General features: G+C 50.1%; 1 non-coding gene across 1 annotated transcript; it reads left to right on the plus strand.

The window, feature by feature from the left end:
* The first annotated feature begins 1,701 nt into the window (after positions 1 to 1,701).
* On the plus strand, positions 1,702 to 1,773 carry trnaw-cca (transfer RNA tryptophan (anticodon CCA)). Its single transcript has one exon. It is a non-coding gene; the product is annotated as a tRNA-Trp (tRNA).
* The last annotated feature ends 611 nt before the right edge of the window (positions 1,774 to 2,384 follow it).

A 2,384-nucleotide genomic window follows, 5' to 3' on the forward strand; every position in this document is an offset into this window, starting at 1 on the left:
CCTTGCACCATCTCATTACCATCAATATGACATGTGTTGGAGTTCTGAGTATGTGTCTAGCTGCCTCCCCTGCAGGTTGCCCCCAGACTACTCAAATGCCACAAATGCCAACATATGCTGCGGGGTGAAGCCATCTTCTCCTCAACCACTAAGGCTGATGTAAGCATGGTCAGTACCTGTTTGCCCACCCAGCGTGCGCCAAATGCCCAATGCAGTAACGACAGCAAGACATGGGGTTGGGGGGTCAAAGGCTAAGGCTACCTTCTGGATCAAATAGCCAAGGCTGACATGGTACTCACCCTTCCAGAGCACATCAAATCATTGAATCTTTTGCGGCACTGGGTGCCGCGCATCATCATGGGCGCTCACAGTGTCACCAACCTCCTCCCACGCCTGGCTGGTGACATGGGGGGCCCTCCTCCTCCCATCCTCCGGATACAGCACATCTCGATGGCTGGAAGCCTCTTGGAGGAGGACAGCAAGGCATGCAATGGAGAAACGAGGGGCACAGTGGCCCCCCGCTGGCCTCTCCTGCAGCCTGCCCCCCTCCTCCTCCTCCTCTGCCCTCAATCCAGCATGTCCTTCTCCATGAGTGGCCATGGTGCACTGCCTCAAGCAGGCTGCCTGGCCACTCTTTATACAGGCTGCTGGTTCCGTCTGAAGCCGCCCGCGACAATTTTCACGTTCTCCACGGGAGTCGCTAACCCGCTGGGCAGATCCAACAGAGGGCGCTGGTGAGAAGTGACTGAAGCATTCTGGGAGAAGTCATCGCAGCCACCGCGACTTAGGAGGGAATCGAGGAGAAGGACTCTTGCACTCAACAGGAGGAAGGGCATCCAACAGAGGGCGCTGGTGAGAAGTGACTGAAGCATTCTGGGAGAAGTCATCGCAGCCACCGCGACTTAGGAGGGAATCGAGGAGAAGGACTCTTGCACTCAACAGGAGGAAGGGCATCCAACAGAAGGCGCTGGTGAGAAGTGACTGAAGCATTCTGGGAGAAGTCATCGCAGCCACCGCGACTTAGGAGGGAATCGAGGAGAAGGACTCTTGCACTCAACAGGAGGAAGGGCATCCAACAGAAGGCGCTGGTGAGAAGTGACTGAAGCATCAGCTGTGGCTCTGTAGTGGTAATACCCCTGAACTTGTAATCCAGAGGCCCAGGCTAATGCTCTGGGAACATGGGTTCAAATCCCACCACGGCAGCTGATGGAATTTGTATTCATAAGTAAATTTAATCTCAGTGATGGTGACCATGAAAGTATTATCTGATTTACCAATCAGCTGTGGCTCAGTTGGGAAGGGTCGCTGTCTAAGACCTTTCTACCACAGCGCACCGAGAGACTGGGAACTGTTTAGAGCCCCTCGGGCTGTACAGATCAAAATGAAAGGCTGTAAATGATTGTAATATTGTTTGTACTGATGCACCTGGTGATACATTTTGTAAAAGTTTAACCTGGATTGTACCCTTGTAATGTTGTTTTTGAAATGGTTTTGAATGTGATTGAAGATATTTTATGAATAAAGTATATTTTTACAAAAAAAAAAAAAAAAATCAGCTGTGGCTCAGTTCATAGCACCCTCGCCTTTGAATCCGAGGGTTGTGGGTTCATGTCCCACTCCCGGAAACCAAGAACTGTGATTGCACTCGAAAGAGTTGCAATCTGTGACTGTTGATAACTCGAAAATTCTGGGAGAAGTCATCGGCTTGTGGCGCAACGGTAGCGCGTCTGACTCCAGATCAGAAGGTTGCGTGTTCAAATCATGTCAAGCTCAAAAAGCTTTACTGCTCAAGTGGCAAAATGATTACAGATATAAAAAAATTCTGGGAGAAGTCATCGCAGCCACCACGACTCAGGAGGGAATCGAGGAGGACCCACTGTCAAAGAATGGAATAGCCCCAAACATTACATTGCTGTAGTGTTTCCATCCCTCCCTCCGCCCCAAACCTAAAAAAAAAGAGGGGAAGAGGCAGTGCCTTCAAGAGTGCACCAGACCTGCGAGGGACACTTTTCTGAAAGTGTATTTTAAAGAAAAAGCAGCTGATTGGTGAGTAAATCCTGGGAGCAGACTTGGGAGGAGGAGCACCAGAGCGGTGAGTATAAATCTAGCTTACCTCGGGGATTCACGGCCTTGTCTCCAGGGAGGAGCACCAGAGCAGTGAGTATAAATCTAGCTTACCTCAGGGATTCGCGGCCTTGTCTCTAGGGAGTAGACTCGGAGGGAGGAGCACCGGAGCGGTGACCTCGGGGCACAGAGTAACTGAAGCCAAAACTGAAAAAAGTGACGTCACAGGAAAGCTGTGACCTGATTGTTTGGTAGGAAATCTGCACCAAATTTGAAAAAAAAACACTGCAAAGCTAATTAATAAATTAGTTATCTAAGTA

This window comes from Cetorhinus maximus, chromosome 10 (assembly GCF_964194155.1).
Source record: "Cetorhinus maximus chromosome 10, sCetMax3.hap1.1, whole genome shotgun sequence".
Classification (NCBI taxonomy): domain Eukaryota; kingdom Metazoa; phylum Chordata; class Chondrichthyes; order Lamniformes; family Cetorhinidae; genus Cetorhinus; species Cetorhinus maximus.